We start from the raw sequence: 27,264 nt of genomic DNA, 5'->3' as shown, positions 1-27,264 counted from the left end.
CCAGTGGGACAGGCTTCGGCAGGATCCCCCACGGAAGAGGACCAGTAGTTGGTAGGACCCCCGGCAGGAGAGTAGTCGGCGGGACCTCCAACGGGACAGGACAAGGAGCTGGCAGGACCCCCGGCAGAAGAGCAGTCGGCGGGACCTCCAACGGCACAGGACAAAGGGTTGGCAGGACCCCCGGCAGGAGAGCAGTCGGTGGGACCTCCAACGAGATGGGACAAGGAGCTGGCAGGACCCCCGGCAGGAGAGCAGACGGCGGGACCTCCAACGGGACGGGACAAAGGGTTGGCAGGACCCCCGGCAGGAGAGTAGACGGCGGGACCTCCAACGAGACAGGACAAGAAGCTGGCAGGACCCCCGGCAGGAGAGTAGACGGCGGGACCTCCAACGGGACAGACATACGATTGGTAGGACCCCCGGCAGAGGAGTAGTCGACGGGGCCTCCAACGGGACATGACATGGAGTTGGCAGGACCCCCAGCGGAACCTCCAACAGACCAGGACATTGGGTAGGGACTTGAGACGTGACTCGAGAGGGGAACTAGAGACGGAACTCCAGAGGGGACTAGAGGAGAGACTAGAGGAGGAACAAGAGGAGGGACTAGAGGAGGAACTAGAGGAGGGAACTCGAGAGGGGACTTGAGAGGGGAACTAGAGAGGGGACTCGAGGAGGGACTAGAGAGGGGACTAGAGGAGGGACTAAAGGAGGGACTAAAGGAGGGACTAGAGTAGGGACTAAAGGAGGGACTAGAGGTGGGACCTCGAGAGGGAACTCGAGAGGGGACTCGAGCAGTGACTAGAGGAGGGACTAGAGATGGGACTAGGGAATTGACTAGAGGCGGGACTTGAGTAGGGACTAGAGATGGAACTCGAGAGGTGACTCAAGAGGGGACTGGAGAGGGGACTCGAGAGGGAACTGGAGATGGGACTAGAGAAGGGACTAGAGAAGGGACTAGAGAAGGGACTCGGGAAGGGACTTGGGAAGGGACTTGAGAAGGGACTTGAGTAGGGACTAGAGAAGTGACTAGAGGTGGGACTGGAGAAGGGACTAGAGAAGGGACTAGGAAAGTGACCTGAGGAGGGACTATGGCAGCTGGGACCAGGACTGGGGCCGGAACCATGGCTGCTGGGGCCAGAACTGGGGCTGTAACCATGGTTGCTGAGGCCGGAACCAGGGCCGGAACCATGGCCGCTGGGGCCAGATCTGGGGCCGGAACCATGGCTGCTGGGACCGGCACTGGAGCCGGAGCCGCTGGAGTACGGGCTGGAATCCTGGCCTTGCATCTTCCAGAGACCTTTTGGAGGCTCCGTGGACCTCCAAACGCCAGACGGGTTCCTGAGAAAAGGTCTGAGGTTGGAACTGGAGCCGCTGGAACCGGAACAGAGGCCTGTACCATGGCTGTGTGGGCCAGGTAATCGAGCAAGGAAACATAGCTCTGCGGGCCGGTACTGGTGCATGGATCCATGGCTGTGGAAACCGGAACTGAAGCCGGGATCATGGCTGTTGGAGCACGGGCTGGAATCCTGGCCCTGCGTCTCCTAGAGGCTTTTTGGAGACTCTGTGGACCTTCAACAGGACAGTAGTCAGATCCCAGGAAAGGGTTATAAGCTTGTGACAATTCTTCAGGGCTACTTGTAAAGGTTTGTAGTCACTCAGGCAACAAGCTCCTGAGCCAGGGCTTGCGAGCAACCTCCCGGCGTGCCTCCTTCAAAGCAGCCTCTGTACCCCGTCTAGATGAGGCGTTCTTCCAGGTGTAAAAAATGTACTCCAGAGAGTACCCAAGACATTCCGCCTGTGGGGCCAAAACATTAAAATCTGCTGAGTCCAAATGTGGTCGGTTCATTCTGTTACGAATGGGTGAAGCAGGTAGGACTCAAATGCAGAATAACGAAAAGCGAGCTTTATTAAATAATAAAGCTGTGGCAAAAACAAGGCAGAATCCAAAATATCCAAAGCAGCACAAGGAACACAGATCGTGGAATAACATGGAGGGGAAACAGGTGGAGTACAATCAAGGGCAGGAAAGCTGAGACTGAAATGAGAGAAACAACAATGAGAACAGGAACAATAACAAAAACATCAACATAGACGCAACTACAAACGTGACATAACATGAGAATCGTGACACATACACTCTGCAGGCCTTTCAGTGCTTTTTTCAGGTTTGATTTTTACAATTTGTGCTCAGCTTTTATAAAACATGAGTAAGGGGACTGTTGTTATAGTGATCTAATAAACAAAGGTAAGATTTTTTGATTTACTAAATTACACTTTATATATTTGTTCTTAAATAAATTGTCAGATTGTTTCATGCTCTGTTCACCTGAAAATAAATGTAGCCTGAGTAACTTCTGAAAGCTAAATCGAATCTGCCTCTACACTCATGGCATACTTCGTTCACTAAAACATCTATCCTTCGTGCCCTTTTAATCATGGTGTGAACTTAAGCCGTCAGTTCTCTCACTCTCTTTCTTCACGCCTGCTGCCACGTCACTCACCTGAAAGCTACTGTACTGTATGCTGTCACCTGCCGATACTGTTGACTTCCACAATACTGATGCAAACCAGAGAATAAGCTAATTGTACAACATTTTCAAGGAGTATTAGTGTTTTGTAGTATACATATTGTGTGATGAGTATTTTATTGTGTTTCCATAGTGTTCTGTGTTTTATGATACAGAAAGGTATATTTAAGGACTGGGCAGAACATCACATTAATTATATCTATTGGAACAATGGTAAATTGCATCATCGGTAAACTAAAAATACATTCAGATGTATATAGTGTTTCAAACCCCTCACCTTTACTCTAGCGTCCAGCTGTAGGCGCTTAGTTGACCTTTAGAAGGGACATCAGTATCCTCATCCCACAATCCCTCCTCCGTGCTTCTCTGGGGAAGTGACAAGGTCAGCGTGATTGCGCTAAACATCAATGCTGTACATATTTTACACTCACACATCATAATTTCCACTTGAGTTGACTCCCTGAAATACAGTGAGCTGCAGAAAACTGTCTGAACCAATTTTCAAATGCTGAGTTATTAAAATGTTCCGCTTGGTGGGCCACTTGTAAGCCACATTTACCAGAAGACAGCAAGGACATGCTAAAGGTCACCAGGCTTTGATGTGGTTACATCGAAAGTAAACATTCAAGTCGGATGATTTAAATAACTTCTACTAACATTTTCAAATATGGAGCGTGGTAATGTACATCAACAGCAATATATTTGACTAGAAATAATACACAAATGACAACTGTGCTTTACAATATACTGTATGTGAATCCCATCGTAAGAAGTGGATACGTTGCTAATACATTTGCATTGTCTTTTCAACCTGTGATTTAAATCATAGAGGAGTTGATTTGGAAACCCTGTTTGAAGAAGAAACAGGTTCTTACCAAAACAACCACTTCATCACCAAAATACTTACAACTTATGAATTCATCTAAAACCACTATAATTTTATTTTCTATGCTTACACCTCTGTGCTATCATTGGCAACTTATCCTTTTCACAAAGGAAATTCACCATATTAAAATGTGTATCAATTAGACTTATATGGGTTATCTTCATCAGGTTTTCAATTGCATGCTGTGCCTCTTATTTAATACACTGTATTTCAACTTTCAGTGGTCATGTCTGGGCCTCAGCTGTATTTAGAACTGTTGAACTCGATGACACAATTATCTTCTCAACAGTTTCCGGGTCATTGATCCAACAAAGGGAAATATTTCCAACTCTTGCTTTCCTTTTTATTATTTTAAATTTTACACACCCTTTTTCCCATATTATTTTGTCTCTCAAAGCACACCAGTTCATTATGAGTGAGCGGCTGGTTTACATAACGTTAAGGTTTATTTCCTGTCTGTTTGTCCGTGGAAGAGTGGTCATTAAATGGTAATGAGAATGACACTGATGCTATTTTCCAATAACATGTCTTCTTTACTGTACCGCCCTTCAATATTACAAGTAATCCTAGCGTTATAAGGGCCTGTCAACATCAGACATGCCCACAGTTTGATAGACTGGCAGGCAGAGCAAGAGATAGACTGTTAAACAGGCGGATACAGATGGGCAGTCAGACAGATGGACGAAGCAACAGAAAGGCACACAGGCAAGCTGGCTGTGTGGTCATTTGAGGTTAAAGACGCGCAGACTGCGTTCACTGAGTGGCTGTCTGATTATATAAGCTAGTTGACTGGTTGGACAGTGGACCAACTGGATAAACAGTAACGTAGTCTAAACCCGGCTCACTTATTTTGTATAAATGTCAGACAGCCGAAGGATCAGTCTCCTGGCCTGATTGGGAGGGCGAGCGAAAAGCAGGGGGAGAGGAAGGAGCGACAGACGGAGAAAGATGGAAACAGCTAGACGGGATATAGAATCATGTCAGTCCATCATTATAGAGTGACAGCTAGACGATTACTGCTTATTACCTGAGTGACTAACACTGAACACTGCTTAACACCCCTAAGCAGGTGTGTGTGTGTGTGTGTGTGTGTGTGTGTGTGTGTGTGTGTGTGTGTGTGTGTGTGTGTGTGTGTGTGTGTGTGTGTGTGTGTGTGTGTGTGTGTGTGTGTGTGTGTGTGTGTGTGTGTGTGTACCTTAAATATGTATGTGCATTTCAGGAATATTGCAATCCAACATCTTATTTTGTTCCTGTACAATACTGGTTAAATATCCATCTAGAGCTTGTTACAAGGCCCAGTTGTATTTCTACTATTTTCAGTTATATTACTGATACCCATACAGATTTGTACCTCTTACATCACTAGAAGTCCTGCATACTGTACTTACGAGCCAGCTACCTTGTCAAATCTCTGTCCAGTGTCAACATTACCCTTGGCTGTAAGAAAGAGTGCCCTTGAAACTTCATCAGCCCATGAAATTAAAAAATGACAGAGCAAAGCATGATCCCAATAATTAGTTAGACCCATTTCACTTTGTCCACATTTTATGTGTTGAGTGGTGAAATATTCATGTGAGAATGCAACCGCTGTCCCCTCTGGACCACCAATGTGATTTATTATAGCCTGTGCAATTCTCTGTGTGGTTGAGAAAAATAGAAGCTGCACCGAAAATGCAGCACTCAGCCTGAAAAAGTAGACAAAGTCAGACAAGAAAGATATGGCTATAACATGCAAACCACTGAATCATGAATTACATATATAAATAAACATGGTTTAAATACATGTGAAATAAGAACAAAACTATGTAAACTAACAACACGTAATGGCAGCAGAACATACATTTCCTCTTAGTCTTGCCATAGCTCCTGACAGTTTGCTTTATTTAGCAACCATATTGCATGTTTTTTACACCTTAACCCTAATCTTGTATTTGTTTTACTGTGAGCAGGAAGCTAGCAATAACTTAGCTAGCTGTATAGCAAGGTATTCATGCTCTAGCAACCAGATTTAACTTGCACTTTTCCCAACACTTAAAAATCAAGCCTAACAAACAATCTAAATAAAACTAATGTTGTGCAATATAGCCCTATGCCAAATGAGCAAATGTTTGGAAAAAAAGTTAAGTGTTTGTGAAACTGAAGGGGTAAATCTTTGTTTTTACACTGCATACATTTTAAACAACTTAACAAACCCATTGTAATCATTACATCCTGACAAATAGACTAAAATATGCAGTTTTGAAGGATAATAAAATGTAAAAATCACGAGTTTCATCAGGTATTTCTTCAAATTACAGAAATGGTAGTGCTAGCATGCTGCTGTGCCCTCATAGTCATATCCATGGTTTAACATGTAATTAGCCTTCTCACCGTGACCTGGATCCTCTGTCTCAAAAACATTACAATTTTGAAATAACAAGGCAGTACGATTACTGAGCCAGTAATGTTACAAATTAGTTAAAGAAATGTGAGGTGCCAGACACTGCTGTCGCAGGGTACAATAACGTATTTACACCTATTGCAGGCAATGCTTTCTCCTCCTTTTTGCTTCTTGTTTCTTTTTGTCTCGGCCCACGTCTCCGTTCTGTCCTTGCCTTTCATCTGTCTCCTCTCTTCCCTCCATCTCTCTCTCTCTGTTTTTCGTTTTTCCTGTTCTCCCGTTCTTGTCTGTCCTCTGTGTCCTTGCTTTGTGGCCAGAGAATTTCAAATTATTAATTTTAACCATGCTCCATTTCACTGTCCTCTGTGGTTACATTTGTCACTCTTTTACTTTCTTTTTTGTCCATCTACCTTTCCTTCTCTTCTTAAAAACCTTTTTGCCCTATTAACACTTTTTCACCTTCATTTTCTCCTTTGTTTTGTCTCCCCAGCCCACCTCTCTGTTAACCTTGTAGCCTACTTCTAACGATGAAAAATGAATTGTACAAAATAAGTCATTGTTGTCACTGCCTTGATTACATTTCAAACCGGAGAGACGTGATGTAAGAATTACATATTTATTGTTTACACGTCATATGAATGAAATGATTGCCATGATAATACAACAGGAGAATGTAATGGTGTTTGGCGATTAGGCCCCGGTTTGCAGGATAATCATTCAGGACGGAAAGAACCGCTCCGATGAAATCCCCGGGGTCTAGACACTGGTGGTGGTGATGAGTAGGTGAGACCGGTCTGAAGAAGGAAGGTTTAGCTTTGTCCTGAAGGAGACGGGAGGCGAGAGGGGTGGAGGCGGGTTGCGTGTGATCATCTGCAATGACAACTGACAGGGAGGAAGAGCAGGCATTTAAGGAATTTAGTATGTGCAGCGATTGGCTGCTGAGGGGTGACGCCCTCGTATTTAATGAGGGGGGAAGGGAGCCATAGAGTGACGTGTAAGTGACTCGTGTTAGGTCTTCCTTATTGAACTTGCGCTAAAGCTTTCATTAGCACTTTCATTTTGTTTTAACGTTTGCGCTCCTTTTCTCTTGATTTGTCCCTCTACTCTCGTTCCCTTTGTAGTCTATTCTCACCTTTCATATTGTCATACTGTTATGCATAGAGAACCTATGGAGAAATGGTTGTTTCATGTGTGCTCCACTTCCTACTTGGCGCACCGGTAACTTTCTCGTTACCTGTTATCCCGAGTTTTTTTTTTTTCTTCATATCCCTCTGGGCTCCGTAAGAACCAAAGATAATTGATTGTATCTAAACTTGTGTCCAATCGTTGCTTCTGATATGCATATATCAAGAGCTACTTAACTCTGCACTTCAGTTGACATTTTTTCATGGACACTCCAAGTAAGATTGTATATATAATGCTTATTAATTCTCCCTTCTTGAGCAGGTGGAATACAATATTAGTATGGAAGTAGTCTAGCAACTCTCACCAGATTTGTCAGAGGTTTTATTGGTATTTTAGCCATAAGCATATATATTCTCATTCCTTTTACCAAAAGCTTTTGGGTTAAGATTTGGGGAAGTCCTTTATTTTGGGCACCAACTTCCTTCCAACCCAAAGGGGGAAATCTATATCCAGAAAAGCACCATGACCTCAGACTTGGCGGTGGTAATCCTCACACAGTACTAACAATTTCCCCTCATCTCGTGTGTACCGATAGAACTACATCTTCATTTTGGCTACTAGAAATGCTGCCCTACAATCACAAACAAAACATACAAACATGGTTGCTGTTGTTTTATTGCATCTATTAAAAAATAATATGCAGAGCTTTCTCAAGACCTAACTTTTGCTTGGAAGAATAAGTTGAGACCAGCAAATGCTGAGGATAATTATGTTTAATCCTATAAAGATAAGCACTGTTTATGATTTTTAGTTATTGAGGATAACTTCTAACAAACGTCTAGTCATGACCGTATGAATAGCAGATATTAGTTCCAGCAATGTGTCATTTGTCTTTTGTATTTAAACGCTTTCATCAACATTATTTCTGTTTCATTATTCAAGCAATTAAATTCACCATTCATCTCGTTGAAATGCAGCTCTTTCAGCTTTCTGTTATTTCAACCATTCCTATTTTCCTCCACATTGTTCATCATTTAATAAAATAAAGGGTTATATTATAAACTCTCTCTTCAATCAAAAGCTCACCTGTATCAAAGAAAACACAACGTTTCCTATTATATTACAGTTGTATTTGTTCTGTATAACGGAGTGAATGCACTCACAATATGGTTTGTTATAATAAATAGTGAACCATGTGAACTGTAGCTCAGTGATGCATCACGTGCTTTTGTTAGAGAAATAGAAAATCACCTCTGTCACTCTTTTGTTTCGAAGAAAAAGACAGCAGGAAGCTCAGGGAGGGCAGGGAGTCAGGAAAACACATCAAATAAGTTCTTGGAGAAACCTAATCTGAGGCCAACAGGGATCTTTATGGCTTCAGGGCTGTGGGTCTTAACCACAACATCAACACTCAACTCAATTGTATTTTATTGCCATATATGTTTGTTTTGCCACATTTCATGTTTGACGTTGCCTTAATGTTTGCTTTCAGAAGTCATCTGTCAACTGTCTTGCTGTGTTTCATACACATTTCTCTCTGTTTTTCAGGTTGTCAGGATTCATGCTGCCCTCCCCTATAGTCAGCAGTGGATCTATATTGGCCTTGTGGTTTACCACAGACTTTGCCGTCAGTGCACAGGGCTTCAAAGCTGTATACGAAGGTAAGGCAATGTGTGATGGTACATATTGATGTATGAGTGCTGGTCATGATGCACCGACAGTTTCTGAGGCGATAGTGATGAGAAATGATTCCGAAGTGATTCCTAATGGCAAAGTATTTATGGCAGGATGGTTGCAGTTGCTTGAGAGGGATGATCGGGTTGGAGCTGAGCGCTATATTTCACATTTGTGTTGCTTGGAATTAGGTGGTTTATTATTCAGGTTGTGTCGTATAATTTCCTTACTTTCTGTAGGATATTTGGGATATCCGTCGTAGCCAGGGTTTACGATCCGTTTTTGGGTGATTTGTACTGAGGAACAAGTATCACATCACCGACGGGTGAAAAATAGTGTTTTGGTAACACGGGGTGTTCAGGTAACACTTAAAGACTTTGTTATGGAACGCAAAGCAGAGCAGGGGGCTAGTACACCCTCCTGAGGGTCCGATTGTGGATGTCATGCAAGCATTACATGGTGAAAACAATCAGTCTAAATTAACAATCGGGACGGAAATGTTCGGATTTCCAAAGGGAGGTTCTGTGAATAAATAAAAAATCAAGAACCGAAATAATTGAACTATTCATATCTTAGACTGCACTGTAACTTTTATCTTTTAATGTTTATTTTATTAGCTTTTCTTTTTAATGACTGATTTTAAATGCCATTTTCTTAATGTCATTCATTTTTTGTTTTTCTTTTAATGTTTCTTTTATTATCTTTTACTGTTTTTAAATGCCTTTGTCTGAATGTCTTTCATTTTTGTAAAGCACCTTGAATTGCCTGGTGCTGAAAGGTGCTATATAAATAAACTTGCCTTGCCTTGCCTTACTTCTAAAATCACCAATATTTGTCGCAATTCAGATGGTGTTAATCAGCAATAAGTTAGGTTTTAGTCTTTCTGTATGTGTGAAGTCATAGCGCAGAAAAGTCAGCAACACTTCTTTTGATCAAAATGAGTTGAACTTACAATACATGCAGCCATTTCTATTGACTGAGGGTACAACGTTAGGCCTTTCACCTACTTCTGATATAAGAGAGACTCTTCATAGTGATAGATGTGTGGGAGGCGCTTGGATCGCAGCCCAGAGCTGTTGTCTCGGTCCTCCCTACTTCAGTTGCGACTAGTGCTGCGTACCTGGACTCACATTCAGGTTCAGGTCCGGACTCAAGTCCAGAGGTTCAGGTTCAGGTTCAGGTCCGGACTTATAAGTCCGGACCTGAACCCATGGCTTGTGTCAAGTTGTGTGAGTAACTAAAGTGAACTTATTGTGAGCTAATTATCAATTGAAAATTAACTCATAATCAACTCAAATTCAAACTCATCAGGTTTATTGTGCTCCCTTCCAACTCGTGTCTACATTTCTCTACAAAGTACAAATGTAAAAAAAAAACGTTTTGCCACTTAGTCTACAAATGACTTATGACAGCAACTACAGTGAACTACTACAAAGTTCAAACATTTATTTCATTTACCAAACTAAAGTAACCAAACAGTCCCTGAGCTGACTGAGCCTAAAACATTGCTGAAAGGTAGAGTGTAGAGTAGACTATACGCATTACACTGTTACACACCTACTATACAGTATAGGCTACACTGTAGTGACTGTACAGTCAGAGTGTACTGTACTGTCTGTACACCATGTATTTTCTACAACTCTACATGTGTACATTATACAGTACATACTACATACATAGTGATATACATACATACTGTTAGAAATTAAAGTCAATGTTGGTATGGCGTAATTTTGAATTAAATACACTATTTAATTTAAATCAGTTTTATTCTGAAAATACCGGAAGTTCACACTATTAACTTAATACTTTTATTCTGAAAAATATTCACTTCCGGTTAGCATTAGCATGTGGCGAAATGCTACGTTTTCAAACCGTGAATCGAAGATGAAATGACATGTGATGTTGTACACTGAGCACACTGGGATTAGCACTCATTTATTGACACTGAATAACGTTTATCAGGGAATGTTTAAATAACCACAGAAACCAGAATAGACGTAAGTGCTAGTTTTTTTGCGAGTCCAAGTACCGGTTCCCGACGTTCCGGTTTTAACCGGACTTGAACCAACACTTTTTACAAGTCCAGTACCGGTTCGGCGTACCGGTACGCAGCACTAGTTGCGACTACCATAACGTGTGCACTATATATACATATTCTGTGGTCACATATCAATGTGTCCTTTATTACCGTTTCTAAATTGTGAGGTCTGCATATACAGTATATCGTTGATTTTCTGTTACTACCTGGCTGCTTGTTGTTTTGCTGTGCCCTTACATGTGTCATGGTATACAAGACTGCTCCATGTGTGCGTGTTTGTTGGGATGTAACATAAATCCTCAGCCTGACCTTTTGAAGAGACACACACACAAACATAGAATGTTTCAAATCGCTTGCATAACAGTTCATCTATGATTCATGAACTCTAAATATCAAAGACAGGCTCACGAGACCAGATGTACACTCTTGCTCCCGTGTGTACGTGTCTATGTTTGAGTGTGTGACATGTGTGCGTTTGTGTATGTTGGAAACAATCCTGACAGCCATTATACCTTTTCCAGGAAGTACCAAGAAGTACTTTGTCTTTATTTTTTTCTATCCATTGTTCCGTTTCATATCCCTGGGGAACCTTAAGTGTGTTTGTTGCCTCAGGAGTCACGGGTTGTGTGTGTGTGTGTGTGTGTGTGTGTGTGTGTGTGTGTGAGATAGAGAGAGAGACAGGACTTTTTGCTAATGTATTTTTTCTGTCTCGCTTTGTTTGCATTGATGTCCTAGACTTCAAACATTGATTAATGTCTGTGTGTGTATCGAGACAATATATGTGTATTATGAATGCTTTTGAGTGTCTAATGAAAATGGCACTCATGCATAAAAACAAGGCATGACATTTATTAAATGTTTTGTTTTTCTGTGTATAAGAAATCAGTCACCTGTCACATCATCAGTCCTGGTATATGCTAGTTCCAGCCAACTGCTTACTGTAGCTGTCAACTTTACCTTATTTCCTGTGAGCATTACTGGAGTCTTTTAAGTCAAGACTAATATGAAACAGAGAACATTGGAAACAATAAGGAAAATAAGTTGCTAGTCACACTGCCTGGCATCTGACACAAACTATGATATTGTGCTTACACTATGCACCTGTTTTGTGTGCAACATGCATTCTAAATACAAAATTACACTTTGAGGCAAAGCTTATCTAGTTAAATTGTTTAAATGATTGGATTTCTCGAATGATAGATTGTCACCTTGATAACATTAGCATTATGAAAGTCTTGCTTTGGCTAATATAATGACATTTATCAAAATTGTAGTCGGATTTCACATCAAATATTAATATAAACCTGCCAGACGATTTCTGAGAGATTTTATTCACTTAGACTTTAACCACACTTTAAAGATAGCACTCAAACATTCATGTCAACCAAGTCCACTAACGCCAGACCAGTCATGACTTTTTGACTTGTGAAACAAAAACTCTTCTCAGATGTTTGCTTATAGCCCAGAGCCTGACAGGAAATAGAAGTGATTTTAAGAAATTCTTCACTTCTGAATGCTTGTTATAGTCTGCAGAGTTAGAAGGGAAAAAGTTAGTTTTGACTGACTTCCAGGGAAAACAGCGGTGCCACATACGAGTAAGTTTGATGTGATATATTTAGCAGTGTTCCTGTTCGATAACAGGAACGTTTTACTGACTATCAACCTTTGTGCTCTTTTATTTGTCCTTTAACCTTTTTATCTGTTATGCTATGTAAAGCAGGAGACCTTGCACATTTCTTGAATAAATTGCTTATGTGGATTGTGTGAAGAATTGATCATGAAAAAATGTGGGTCTTGATAGGTTACAGGGTCAGGAATTTGAATTTATAACCATTTAAGATCTGAAGTATTATCACATAGTACATTGTTATCCTCTCATTCCCAAACGCCCTTGCAGACTTGATAAGATGACGGCGAACACATCCCGATAAGACCAAAAGTCCAGAGGGCTCAGCCCTGAGGTCCAGGAGTTGGACATTAGGATTCAGTCATCCAATGTTTTATCTACAAGTCGCCAAACTGACACTTTCCCTCAGCGCCTGTGAATTTGATATTTACCTTCACAGAAGACTGTTATTCATAGTTTTGTTCACCCTCTTTTAAAACACATTTAAAAGCCTTCCACGTTTTTACAATTATTTTGATCACGAGTTATCCTTGATGATGAAACATTCTCTGATTTTTTTTTATAGCTCCTAAAACCATATCCCAAAACCTCTCCCTAGATTTCTGTTAATGCTTTGCTGTGACTTTCTTTAAAGGCTGTGTCTTTTTATTTTGGCTGTTGTCCCTGATGTCGATTTGACTCTCATGCTGAAAATAAATCTCCCTTTGGAATAGATAAAACAAAACACTAAAGGAATCACTCAACTGAAGCATGTGAGCTGATTTAGCCAATGAACTGTTTTGCAGTGAAAGACAAATATTCAGATATATTCTCTGTTTCTCCTCTCCCCACATTTTCTCGGCTTCTACTCATTTGAACTGATTCATACTAACAAAAAATCAATTTGACCCTGTCTTTTTCACTGTCCTTAACAACCTCTCTCCCCTGTCTGTCTGCCAACTCCTTAACAAATCTTTCTTTCCCTTTATTGAAGAAAACCATGGTGAGATCACTCTAAACACATAGCTAACTGAGAGAGAGAGAGAGAGAGAGAGAGAGAGAGGGAGAGATAGAGAGAGAGAGATAAATGAAGCTATAAGTGGTGGAAAGTGAAGCCTTGCTGATAAAAAGGCAAGTTTGCAAACCAGCTCTGCGAGACAAGATTATCATCAATTAATTTCCCCTGAAGCTAAGAGAAGGAGAGAGACATACAGGGTAGGGGGTGTACAGAGAAACCTACACAGAGGTGTGCTGAGAGACGGTTTGGAAGTCTAGGGATGGAGGAAAAAATACAAAGATATATCTGTCTGTGTAGTTTGTCCTCTTCATCACGTTTTGGGTTATTTGGCTGGAGAAATGTATTCAAAGTGCTGAACTCATCTTATATTAACAGTGAAGGTGTTGTCCTAATGGAGGATGGAGGACACTCTTGCCACATGTTATTTTCACATCTCTCATTTAGCATATTTATATTTGTACATCTCACCATTTAGTGATTGTAAACTCGTGCAGCAGATTCATCATTCAGCTTAATAAGGATTTGTTGAAATCAGTGTGGATGCACAGTGTTTTTGAATAATAATAATAATAATACATTGCATTTCAAAGCGCTTTTTCAGGTGCTCAAAGACGCTTTACAGTGGTGATAAAACATGATCAAATATAATTTAAAAGTTATTAGAACAAGATAAAATAACATTTAAAAGTTATTAAAACAGCAATACAGCATAATTCACAGATTAAAAGCCAGTCTGAAGAGGTGTGTTTTGGTCAGTGTTTTGAAAGTGGGGGGGTCAGTGCAGTCTCTGATGTGTTGTGGGAGGGAGTTCCAGAGGGTGGGGGCAGCGATGGAGAAGGCTCTGTCCCCCCAGGTTCGGAGCTTGGTTTTCCTGTAATGTAAAGCATTCCTCTGTACAGCGTCCTGCTGGTGCTCGAACTGTATCATGTGTTTACACTCATGTTGCCAAATGCAAAAAGTTATAAATATTTAGAGTTTTAGTGAAAGACTGCGTGGCTCAAATGAGTTTTACATTTTCACGAGAAGCACTACCAACACTTCCCCTGAGATGTGTTAAGTGCTGCTACCTAGGCGAAGAAACCTGGCGGATACAGGGTCTTACTGTCTTCTTCACAGGATTGACTGAACTACCCTGAAACAAAGGAACAATGTAGAAAACAAATGTGAGTCAATACATTTAATTAATTGAGCTTTTCTAAAAAAATAGACAAAACAATAAACAAAACATTTTGCTTATAAAACGATTTAGCTGGGAAATGTATGTCAATGTTTGGTGGATTCAAGGTTAAAAATAAACAGCAAATATATTTCAGCTCACAATAATTACAGATGAACATTAAAATCCAATTTACATCTATTGATCAGAATTGATCAATATGAAGTGTTTACCAAATTACAAACTGGTACATTGACAATTGAGCATAAAAGTAATTATTATTTTCATAAAAAGGGTTCTCATTCGACATCTTGACTAATAATAAGAGTACAATCATACTGCTCTATTAATTATAAACGGTTAATTGTTTGTAGCCTTTATTTAACCGGTGAAAGCCCCTTGAGATCAAAAGATCTCTTTTTCAAGGGTGACCTGCAGGACATTAGTTACACATGTAACATAAAAACAACAGAACAACAATAAGGATGACATACAACATAATGTACAGGGTACAGTTTACAAACTCTATTTACAGTGACAGGTACCATGAGTATCAAATAGCATGTCACCCAGCCGAGTTTTAAAATGATGCAGGGGAACCAAAGTGCTCAGTTTTAAACATGTTTGCAGACTGTTCCAATTTAGTGGAGCTGCACAACTAAAAGCTTTCTTCCCTAAGACAGTCCTAGCACATGCCTGCCACGATGGTCCTTCAGAATTGTTTTTTAAACTCTAATCTCACTTTTGCGAAGTTTGCTGGTGACTCTAGAACAGCTGACAATGTATGTGTGTTGATTAAGAGGAAAAGGTGCTTGGTATTTTTATTGTTGTTACTATCAGGAAATGTACAGCCAAATCCAGGTCCACCGAGCAGTATTAGTCAAATAGCTACTCCTGCTGATTTTATATCTAGATCTGGGCTAGGTTTAATTCATTTAAATGTGCGTAGTCTGTTACCTAAATTAGATTTTGTCCGTATTTGGGCGAGTTCGACTGATGCTGATGTCATTGTCTTATCAGAAACGTGGCTAGATAAATCCATTTTGGCCTCTGACATTTACATAAATGGTTACAGTGTATATCGTACTGACCGGCCTAAAAAAGGTGGTGGCGTTGCCATTTATGTGAAAAATAAGTTTTGTGTAACCAATATGGTTTCCAAATCTGTTAGTAAACAGCTAGAATTTTTAGCCGTGAATATTGAGGTAACAAAGGGTCAACAGCTCATGGTGGTGGGCTGCTACAGGGCCCCTTCGGCTGTCAAGGACTCTTTATCGTCTTTGGCAAAACTGTTATCACAACTTTCCTACAAGGAAATAGTGCTGCTTGGTGATTTTAATTGGGACTGGTTAACTTCTGTGTCAGAGGATTTTAAAAACCTGTGTACCTCTTTGAATTTTACCCAGATTATAGACAGTCCTACTCGCCCAAATATTAAGTCCCCAAATAAATCCTCCTTAATTGATCTAATTTTAACAAATGTTCCACATAAATACTCATCTGTGGGAGTATTTGCTAATGATGTGAGTGACCACTGTGTTGTGGCCACAATTAGGGACACTAAGGTCCAAAAGGTTAAGCCACGTGTCATCACAAAGAGAGACAAAAAACACTTTGTGGAGCAGGGTTTTTTACATGATCTGTTTGATTTTGATTGGGGTAAAATCAATCTGTGTGCTGATGTAGAAACTGCATGGTCTTATTTTTATCTTGGTTTTATGAAAATTATAGATAGACATGCACCTCTGCGTAAATTTAGAGTGAAGGGACGAAACAATCCCTGGTTTTCTGCTGAGCTGTCCAGTCTCCTTCATGAGAGAAATAATGCTTGGGCTAAGGCTAGGAAATCAGGCTCAGAGGTAGAATGGCTACGTTTTAGGCAGCTAAGAAATAGCTTCACATCTCAAATAAAAAGTGCTAAATCAAAGTACTATTTGTCGGTTACCACAGAAAACCTGAATAATCCTAGGACATTTTGGAAAGCCATAAAATCGATTTCCACTGGTGATATCCCAAATGAGCTACCTCCGTGCCTCACCACAGCATCTGGCACTATATCAGACAGGGCTACTATGCTAAATTGCTTTAATAAGCATTTTGTGTCTTGTGGCTCTATGTTTGATTCTGTCACTGACTGTACTTCTGCTTCTGTGAACGCTCCAATCCTTGACTCTGAACAATGTGGTCTGGAAAACCCTTTCAGTTTTACTCCTTTAACTATTGGTATTGTTCATGAAGCATTATCCAAGTTAGATCCTAGGAAACCGGCTGGCCCGGACAACTTAGAACCTTTCTTTTTAAAGATAGCTGCAGATTTTATTGCTCCACCTCTTACTTCTCTTTTTAACCTCTCCCCCAGCACAAATGCAATTCCAAAAGTATGTAAGTCTGCTTATGTCTTGCCTTTACTGAAAGGAGGGGAGGCAACTATTTTAAATAACTATAGGCCAATCTCTAAATTGTCAGTTCTGGCTAAGGTGCTCGAACGACTTGTGAGTGAACAAGTAAAGGAGTTTTTATCTATAAATGACATCCTGTCTAAACATCAGTCAGGATTCAGAAAGAAACACAGCACCATCACTGCCACAATGAAAGTGGTAAATGACATTACTAGTATTTTAGATAATAAGCAGAGTTGTGCAGCTCTGTTTATTGACCTTTCCAAAGCGTTTTACACCGTTGATCATCGCATTTTAAAACAGAGGCTACTCAGTATTGGCATATCCAGCAATGCAGTGGGGTGGTTTGTGAACTACCTCTCTGAAAGGTCCCAACGTGTTCATTTTGATGGACTGTCTTCTGAGTGGTTAAACATTTCTAATGGTGTACCACAAGGTTCTGTTTTAGGACCACTTTTATTCTCCATATATATTAACAGCGTAGGTGATAATGTGGATGAAGCTACTTTACATTTTTATGCGGATGATACTGTGATGTATTGTGCAGGTCCCTCCATTAAAGAGGCTGTTGTTAAATTACAGGCTGTTTTTAACATTATTCAGACTCAGCTCTCTGAATTAAAGCTTCTTTTAAATGTGGATAAAACCAAGGTAATGCTCTTTTCAAAAGCAAAAAAGACACCAGAGCCTGTTTTAGATATTGTAACTATGCAAGGAACAAAACTTGAAGTTGTTGCCTGTTACAAATACCTTGGTATCTGGCTTGATGATTGTCTCACTTTTAAACTTCATGTCAATAACCTGCTAAAAAAACTGAGGGTTAGGCTAGGTTTCTTCTACAAGAACAAGTCCTGTTTCTCGCTTGAGGCCAGGAAAAGGCTAGTCACTGTGACCTTTTTACCTGTGCTGGACTATGGGGATCTGATGTATATGAATACACCTGCCAATTGCCTGGTCAAGTTAGATGCTGCGTATCACAGTGCACTGAGATTTGTGACAAACTGTAAAGCATTAACCCATCACTGTACCCTGTATGCAAGGGCTGGTTTGCTTTCACTAACTGTACGGAGGCTCAGTCACTGGTACATTTTTATATACAAAGCCATGCTAGGGAAACTTCCATCTTATATCTGCTCCCTGATCTCACGGAGAATTGTAAGTGGCTACTGCCTGAGATCGAATGCAGTGGTTTTATTAAATGTGCCAACTGCTAGGACTGTCTTAGGGAAGACAGCTATTAGATGCGCAGCTCCTCTGTCTTGGAATAGTCTGCAAATTAAATGGAAACTGAACAATCTGGTGCCACTAAATGTTTTTAAAGCTCGGTTGGATGCTAGTCAATCGGAAGCTATTGGTACCTGCTTATGTGGATAATCATGTAAATGATGCTGTATGATGTCCTTTTGTTGTTCTGTTTATGTTTTTATGTTTCATGTGGAACTACTTGAGCAGGTCTCCCTTGAAAAAGAGATCAATGATCTCAATGGGATTTATCTGTATAAATAAAGGTTTGAAATTAAATGAAATGAATAAAACCACATCATGAGATCTCAGGCAATAAGTACTTTCAATTTGTCGAGAGATCAGAGAGCAGATATAAAAAGGTAGTTACCCAACATGGCTTTGTAGATGAACATGTACCAATGACTGAGCCTCCGTACAGTTAGTGAAGGCAGACCTGCCTTGGCATACAGGGTACAGTGATGAGTAGGTGCTTTACAGTTAGTAACAAATCTCAGTGCGCTGTGATAGGCAGCATCTAACTTTTCCAGGCAATGGGCAGGTTCATTCATCTACACTGAACAAAAATATAAACGCAACACTTTTGTTTTTGCTCCCATTTTTCATGAGATGAACTCAAACATCTAAAACATCTTCTAAATACACAAAATAATAATTTCTCTCAAATATTGTTCACAAATCTGAAAAAATCTGTGATAGTGATCACTTCTCCTTTGCCGAGATAAAAGGGTTAGGGATAAATGTTGTGAATCGAGTGGCCTGTGTTCGTCGTCCATAACATACGCCTGCCCATACCATAACCCCACCACCACCATGGGCCACTCGATTCACAACATTACCCTAACCCTAACCCTACCCCTCACACCAGATACTGACTGGTTTTCGGACCCCCCCAGACCCCTCCAATAAAGCAAAAATGCACGTTTCAGAGTGGCCTTTTATTGTGGCCAGCCTAAGGCACACCTGTGCAATAATCATGCTGTCTAATCAGCATCTTGATATGCCACACCTGTGAGGTGGGATGGATTATCTCGGCAAAGGAGAAGTGCTCACTATCACAGATTTTTTCAGATTGGTGAACAATATTTGAGAGAAATGGTTATTTTGTGTATATAGAAAATGTTTTAGATCTTTGAGTTCATCTCATGAAAAATGTGAGCAAAAACAAAAGCGTTGCGTTTATATTTTTGTTCAGTGTAGATCAAATCACCACAGGTAAAAAGGTCACAGTGACTAGCCTTTTCTTGGCCTCAAGCGAGAAACAGGACTTGTTTCTAAAAAAGAAGCCTCGTCTAACCCTCAGCTTTTTAAGCAGATTAATGACCTGAAGTTTAAAAGTAAGACAATCATCAAGCCAGATACCTATGTATTTATAACAGGTAACCACTTCGAGTACTTGTCCTTGCATAGTAACAATATCCAAAGCAGTGTCTGTAGTCTTTTTAGCTTTAGAAAAGAGCATTACCTTGGTTTTATCAACATTTAAAAGAAGCTTTAGTTCAGCGAGCTGAGTCTGAATAATGTTAAAAACAGCCTGTAATTTAACAACAGCCTCCTTAATGGAGGGACCTGCACAGTACATCACGGTATCATCTGCATAAAAATGTAAAGTAGCTTCATCCACGTGTGTGTGTGTGTGTGTGTGTGTGTGTGTGTGTGTGTGTGTGTGTGTGTGTGTGTGTGTGTGTGTGTGTGTGTGTGTGTGTGTGGTGTGTGAGGCTGAGACTTTGAAGATTATGTTTCGACTTTGTCTTTAAGTTAATATCTTGTTCTCTCTCACACACACACACACGCACACACACACACACACACACACACACACACACACACACACACCACACACACACACACACACACACACACACACACACACACACACACCAACACACATTGAGCAAAGGAGGCCAAGTTTACGTCCCTAAGCCAGCAGCAGCAGAGTTTTCCTTCGTGTTGAGGGAGTTCTGTGCAAAACAGGACTTGGACAACCTTTAAAGGGACTCTGCTCAAACCACACACACACACACACACACACACACACACACACACACACACACACACACACACACACACACACACACACACACACACACACACACACACACACACACACACACACACACACACACACACACACACACACACACACACACACACACACACACACACACACACACACACACACACACACAGAGACTCAAGTGTAACCCTATGCTCACACATACATTCATGCCTGTTGGAGATTACATAGGGATCACACTGGAAAAGCATTAGAGGGGGAAAAGATAAGAAGTAGGGAATACAGAAGAGGGAAGAAAAGCAAGAGGCAGCCCTGTGTGTGTGTGTGTGTGTTCATGTTCCAGGGCATGTGTTAGCAGTCACGGGTATTTTAGGTTTTTTCCCTCATCTCTTGTTGTCATGGCATTACTCACCCATGTCACCACATATAGGTTATTATGGGTTGTCACTTTTACACTGCATTACAACATATAATATGTGAGAACCCGTGCCTGAATGAGTGTATATCTGTAAAATTGCAGGAAGTTCATCCCCTTTGGTGTTGGCATTTCCACCTTCTCTCTCTCCCTCTCTGCTGTGTAGACTGCTGTATAATCCATTAGGAACACTTCCAAATCTCGCTGACTTGATGCAAGGCTTTTCACAGACTGAAGCAAGAGTCCCGCAGCCAGCAGCCATTGGACAGGAAGCAAAAAGATCGCAGTCTCCTGCTCGGGATCCAGGGGTCCTTAGACATGATGTTACATACAAGATGGATTCATTCATCTAGAGTTCTTCCGGTGCCTCTAGCCAGATAGTTTTCTTAGTGGTGCCTTTATTTCACAGAGGTGCGCATTGCTTAATCTCAGAGGGCTGCAAACGGCCATTGCAGAAAGTTGCACTACTGCAGATTGTGACTTAATATGGATATTAACTGACACATATTTGGAGGGTTTTTCAACATTTTAGATTTGTGATAGATTCTTTTAAATAAATGTATGATGAAGCACTGAATCGTTTTTTTGTAGAAACATGTCAATATATCCACTACTAAAACTCACAGTATGTCATAGTTATCTTTAATCATTATGTGTTACATGTATTCACTTAATGAGTCATGTCGTTTTGTTAATTGGTTATGAAGATACCTGGTTGACTGGTTGGTTCATTATGTTTTACTTATTTTCCAGCACACATCAGAAGTGAGGCATGGTGTGAGTCCGCTTGAAAGCTCAAAGAGAGACAGGCGGGCCTGATCAATCATTACACATAAAATGAACAAGTTGAAAACATAAAAAGGAGGAGTTTTTTGATTGAAAGGACTTCCTGTGGAGGTTACGCTTCGGCAACCGTGCAAGCTAAAAAAAAACAATAGACTTGTGGATGAAAAGAAAAACCCTGGGGTCCCGGTTCGTTAGGATTCTGTGTGAATTGCCTCATTTGATGCAATAGAAGAGTATCTGTTTAATGTGATGGATGAGTGACACACTGCTAAAAGGCTTTCTCTGTAGATTCCCCTTTAATGTTTTTATCCTTGTGTCCAAAAGATGAATACTTGTAATAACATAAGAAAAAGTAGAGTAAAGAGCACAAAATGTACTTAGGAAACACCTTACCTGCCATTTTCATACACTCTAATTATTCTTCCTTTATACATTTCCTGATCTGATTCACACTTATACAACTCTTTAAATCAATTTGGTTGATTCCAGCAATAATAGTTCACATTGCTTTAACGTACAGACTGAAATTATCACCCTTTATTAACGTACATTTTGCTGTCCATGTGATAGTGATTATCCTACAGTAATAAAAGCTGTTCGGTAATCTTTTATGTACACTATTCATCTCCTCTACATGTGCCCGTTTCTCCTCTTTCTTTAAAATATCATTCCTGAACATATTTATTGCTCTTCACCCTTGCATAACAATTATTTCATCTTTGCCTTTTTTTCAAAATCATACATTACGAATAGCCTACATGAACATGTTTGCTTATGTCATTTAATAATTGGCAATTTATTTTTAACAATAATATACAAGCATTGTAACAGTTAACACCTGCAAAGCAGAAAGTCGCTCGCAGGATGTTCCACAGGGAACAGAGAGGATTAAGTAACTACGTGAATATGGTCTTCTTTGGATGAATCACTGGATATCACTGCTGCCAGGTGAAAACCACGCATCTGTAAAATGTCAACTTTTGAGCACTAAGAAAAACATTCTTATGTTATGCTGGATGACAGTGCCATTTTGGCAAAAATAATAAAGGATTTTGTAGGGGGTGTTATACGCCTGAGGGCCTGAAAATGTGTCTCAACTTATATATATGGAATAGAATGTAATAGCTCCACTAATGAAAGCATGAAAGGACTTTGTATTGTGCATGCATTGGTAGACACCCGTCTGACAATTAATTTTAGTGTGCTCATGTGTAGTTTACGTAAACCATACAGGACACCCTGTGTGTCTGTGGGTGCAGCCTTGCTGATATTTCAGCATTAGTTGGACTGAGTATCTCATTATAGTGAGCCAATATAGCCGCTGTCTGTCTCTTTACATTATTTTGCTCCACTCCTTCTTTCACCTGCCCGTTCTCCCTCTCCATAAAATCGCTAACAACTTGTGGCAGGTAGTTAAGGTGGGACAACTTGATGTGTGTGTGTGTGTGCGTGCGTGCGTGCGTGCGTGCGTGTGTGTGTGTGTGTGTGTGTGTGTGTGTGTGTGTGAATGAGTGTGTGTTCTATTTTTAGGCTCATCTCAAACAGAATGCATCTTGGGAAAAGGTACGAGTTCAGCCAAGCGAGCATGATTCTTAGAGTCCCAGTTTTCTCGCTTGTTTCTTCTTTTTTCCTCTCTTTTACTATCATCACTTTTTTCTTATATTTGCTTCTCATTCATCCTCTCATTTAGTTTTTATTTGACTTCTTCTGCTCCTCCTTTATTATCATCTCTCTTTGTCTTTATCATATATTATTAGGTCCTTTGACGCGATGCAATTAACAACCAACCAAAGAAAAGCATTTACCAGAACTAGGTGCCACTAACACCATTCAAGTATGCGTGTCTATTTTTAACTACTAGCTAAGACTTTGTAGTTAATGTGAAAATGACTTAAAACGCCTCCCAGCATTCATCCTCTCTTTGGTATTCTGTGGGTGTTCTGCATCTCTCTCCTCTGTCCTTTCTCTCTCGTACAGCGGAGTGCTTGGTATTCTAGGGATTATCTGCTCCTCTTTGCTCTAGTCTAGTCCACTGCTCTACTCTTTTTTTCCCACTCTTTTATTTGTCTTTTATTTTGCCTTCATTTAACCAGACAAAACATCAAGGACAAATTGTGGTTTGAAATTACGGCTGTTCCCTTTTCCCCTCTCTTCTCTTGCTTCTTGATGCACCTCTCACTTCACACGGTTACATTTTTTCTCTTAAAACAAATATGTTCTCTCAGTAACTAGGCACTGGTCTGGGGTTGTTAGTATACATGATGCAGGCTTCACATTGACTTATAGCTATATTACATATGTACAATACGTGCAACATTATTCATTTCCTACATGTAATATCCTGCTCCATCTGTTGTGAGAAGGCCAGGGTTTCGTTTGGGTGTTAATGAATTCCATGTCTGATGCTGCTTACCAGTTCTACTTCTTAATGATTTTGATTTGATTTTTACAATAAGAGCTAAAAAAGGATTGAACTAATCTCTGAGTGAACTGTTAACAGCAGTGTACAGTTTGCTTTGGTTTAAGAGTTATTTAATTTTGGAGAGATGCTTGAACTGTTCTCTGAATGCTCTCTTCCATGGACACCACACACTTGTATCAATGACAGCTGAGTGGAATTACGTCATTAAAAATGGGACCAGTGGTTAATGGGAAAAAAAGTAATACGCCGTGCTTTGTATAGTATGTATCATACTTACATAATTCTCCTGCATTTGACCTGTGTACTTTTCTTTTTAATCACCACAACAGCTAATGTACCACCTGCAGATGTTAGCTGTAATCTAGCTAGCAATGGACTCACCAACCGTGTGTGTGTGTGTGTGTGTGTGTGTGTGTGTGTGTGTGTGTGTGTGTGTGTGTGTGTGTGTGTGTGTGTGTGTGTGTGTGTGTGTGAGGCTGAGACTTTGAAGATTATGTTTCGACTTTGTCTTTAAGTTAAAGGTGCTGCTGGGAATCAATAATATCTTGTTCTCTCTCTCACACACACACACACACACACACACACACACACACACACACACACACACACACACACACACACACACACACACACACACACACACACACACACACACACACACACACACACACACACACACACACACACACACACACACACACACACACACATTTCAAGTATATGTGCTACATTTGAAGTTGAATTGAAAATAACATCTCTATCTCTAGTGACTCATCTGTGACTTCCTTTGATGACTTAAATAATACTTTAAAAAGTATACAGACAGGAAAAGAGTTGATGTGTCAAGAGAGGGATGTTCGAACTTATTGAACAATGTAGATATTCACTGTGACCATGTTACATGACACAAGCAGAATTTGATAATAATATTCTGACTCTTTGCCTTGGATTGCACGGATATGTTAAAGATGTAAGGTGTGAGACGGATCTAGAGTTAGAAACTCAGACAGTGAAAGCCAGAGACACTGAAAGCATGACTGAGAGTCAGAGAGAGCGAAGCTTAAATGACACCAAGCGAGCATTTTCTATCTCGAAGATTTTCACACAGATTTTATAAGCTCTGCTTATCACCACAGAGAGAAACACAGAGGATAAAATGAGGGCACAGAGATATGAAAATGCTACAGATATATTTGTTATCTCTGCACCCCAATTCCCATTAGGTTATTAAAGTGCAATTGAACTGCATTGAATTGTTACTTTTGGGACATAAGAGATAAGGGACTCCAATAAGAACATCTAAACTTGGGGGGCCCATGTTGCGTCAGATAAAGTTAATACTTTATAAATCTCCAAAAATGTTGAAGTTCACTGAATGTGTGTCTCTGAGGCAATGTGATAACCGTATTCATAATGTGGGAGCTGCATATAGTGGTCACTGAGAAAGTCTTATAAATGCGTACCATAAAACAAATCCTTATTTTGATTAACATGTGCAATTCACATGTTCAGCTTTTTACTCTCGCAAGGATCCTGGAGGGGGCCTGGGAGTACGCTTATCCAGTCTACATGTGTTTTGTACTCCCAAAGCGAGAGCTGTGTCCGGGTCCTCGGCAGTAAGTCGGACCCATTTCCGGTGAGGGTTGGCCTCCGCCAGGGCTGCGTTTTGTCACCAATCCTGTTTGTAATATACATGGATCGGATTTCGAGGCATAGTCGTGGGGGAGGGGGTCTGCAGTTCGGTGGGCTAAGGATTGCACCACTGCTTTTTGCAGATGATGTGGTTCTGATGGCTTCATCGGTCTGCGACCTTCAGCACTCACTGGATCGGTTCGCAACCGAGTGTGAAGCGGCTGGGATGAGGATCAGCACCTCCAAATCTGAGGCCATGGTTCTCAGCAGGAAACCGATGGACTGTCCCCTCCAAGTAGGGAATGAGTCCTTACCCCAAGTGAAGGAGTTCAAGTATCTCGGGGTCTTGTTCTCGAGTGAGGGAACAATGGAGCGTGAGATGGGCCGGAGAATCGGAGCAGCGGGAGCGGTACTGCAGTCGCTTTACCGCACCGTTGTGACGAAAAGAGAGCTGAGCCAGAAGGCAAAGCTCTCTGTCTACCGGGCCATTTTCGTTCCTACCCTCACCTATGGTCATGAAGGATGGGTCATGACCGAAAGAACGAGGTCGCGGATACAAGCGGCCGAGATGGGTTTTCTCCGCAGGGTGGCTGGCGTCTCCCTTAGGGATAAGGTGAGAAGTTCAGTCATCTGGGAGGGACTCGGAGTTGAACCGCTCCTCCTTCGCGTCGAAAGGAGCCAGTTGAGGTGGTTCGGGCACCTAGTAAGGATGCCACCTGGGCGCCTCCCTAGGGAGGTGTTCCAGGAACGTCCATCTGGGAAGAGACCAAGGGGTAGACCTAGGACCAGGTGGAGGGATTATATCTCTTCGCTGGCCTGGGAGCGCCTTGGGATCCCCCAGTCAGAGCTGGTTGATGTCGCCAGGGAAAAGAAAGTTTGGGGCTCTCTGCTGGAACCGCTACCCCCGCGACCCGACCACGGATAAGCGGGAGAAGATAGATGGATGGATGGATGGATAGCTGACAGGCCTTGGTTGAACATAGAGTATATGCCATAGTATTTGACTGTATGACTTTGGAAAAATTCTATTTCCAGTAAAACATTGAGCATAAAAATCAATACCACTACAGCATCTGTAGCCTCACATAATCTCCTTCATGAATCATCAGCTTAAGTGTATAATGACAGGCATGGCGTCCCACCTGTCTGAGAGCAACGCCCTCCAACATCAGGACTCAATCGTAGCAGCACTGGCAGCACAAGGCCGATGGTTAGTAAGGCTCGCCATGTTACATCACTGAAACGTCCTTTAAATCTGAATAGTGGGCCATGAATGAAATACACTGAGAGATTTTTAATTCAAATACTTAGAATGCTGATGGATAATGCATGACGGTGAGTCCTTTAGAGGATTTGAAAGCCAGAATAAATCAGTTCCACTGTCTTAGATAGAAGAACAAAACTAATTTCGGTGGTCCCTTATCAGCATTTAAAGTCAAATATTTTAAAGTGATACATTGTAAAAGCCTCTGAAAACTGGATTTCATAGTACAAGTTTCAGAATTTATTCTAAATATTACGGATGGCTGCTAAAGTAAATCTGGCTTATAATATCTAATTGTATTGCCTTTTCTTTATTAGACAGAAATATATTAAAGCTTATATGTAGATGTGTATAGAATTAAATCTGGGTTTTAATGATTTACTCACACAGGGATAGGTGTGTATAACAACTGGAAAATAATACATGGTCACAAGATTTCTGTATGTATCCAGGAAGTATGGTCTTAACATTTCCATCAATGGTTTCTTTAACACATCTAGAGAACAATCCATTTGAAAAACACATTTTTTGGGCAATTGTGGCTAATCAACTTCTTTGGTATTCTGGAATATTTATCAAAGACAAACGTAAACCAAACAGGGATTTATAACTTCAGTCAAAAACAAAAGTCCATTATACTGTAATAAAAGTATGTTATGTTTAAATGGATGAT

General features: G+C 40.8%; 1 long non-coding RNA gene across 1 annotated transcript in view; it reads left to right on the top strand.

The window, feature by feature from the left end:
• LOC139435946 (uncharacterized) overlaps window positions 1-20,737 on the top strand; it is a 63,604-nt gene extending 42,867 nt beyond the window's left edge. Inside the window, exons 2-3 of the long non-coding RNA XR_011645151.1 lie at window positions 8,468-8,580; window positions 20,654-20,737. This is a non-coding gene — a long non-coding RNA (uncharacterized lncRNA). The remainder of the gene's footprint in view (window positions 1-8,467; window positions 8,581-20,653) is intronic.
• Window positions 20,738-27,264: the final 6,527 nt, after the last annotated feature.

The sequence above is a fragment of the Pseudochaenichthys georgianus genome, chromosome 3 (assembly GCF_902827115.2).
Source record: "Pseudochaenichthys georgianus chromosome 3, fPseGeo1.2, whole genome shotgun sequence".
Lineage (NCBI taxonomy): Eukaryota > Metazoa > Chordata > Actinopteri > Perciformes > Channichthyidae > Pseudochaenichthys > Pseudochaenichthys georgianus.
This window is presented reverse-complemented; position numbering and strand designations above follow the sequence as displayed.